The sequence below is a fragment of the Penaeus monodon genome, chromosome 27 (assembly GCF_015228065.2).
Source record: "Penaeus monodon isolate SGIC_2016 chromosome 27, NSTDA_Pmon_1, whole genome shotgun sequence".
Taxonomy (NCBI): domain Eukaryota; kingdom Metazoa; phylum Arthropoda; class Malacostraca; order Decapoda; family Penaeidae; genus Penaeus; species Penaeus monodon.
Genome location: NC_051412.1, coordinates 17,707,706 through 17,708,053, shown reverse-complemented (window position 1 = coordinate 17,708,053; position 348 = coordinate 17,707,706).

The following is a 348-nucleotide window of genomic DNA, read 5'->3' as shown; positions in this document are numbered from 1 at the left end:
GAATGGATGTTTGAGTATCGTTACTGATATAGACGCGGGAGGATGTAAATGTTCATTGTTATTGTCAGTGGCAGGTTTACGAGTATTACATGTCTGTGTTGATAGCTGCGCTGCGTTGGTGCGCCCAGGTCTCATGTAATATTTAATACACGGATTGTTAGGCTATGCAATTTATATAGTCGTAAGACGGAAAATAGTTTCTTGCAGGTAAAAGATTAAAAGTTTTCTATACCGAATAGTTTGCAACTTTTATTGATATTTACTGCTACTGCTGTCGTGATTATCAACTTTGTTTAATCATCTCTGTTCGTATTTTATCTCCTCCGTCTTTTGTTTGTTTCATTGCCC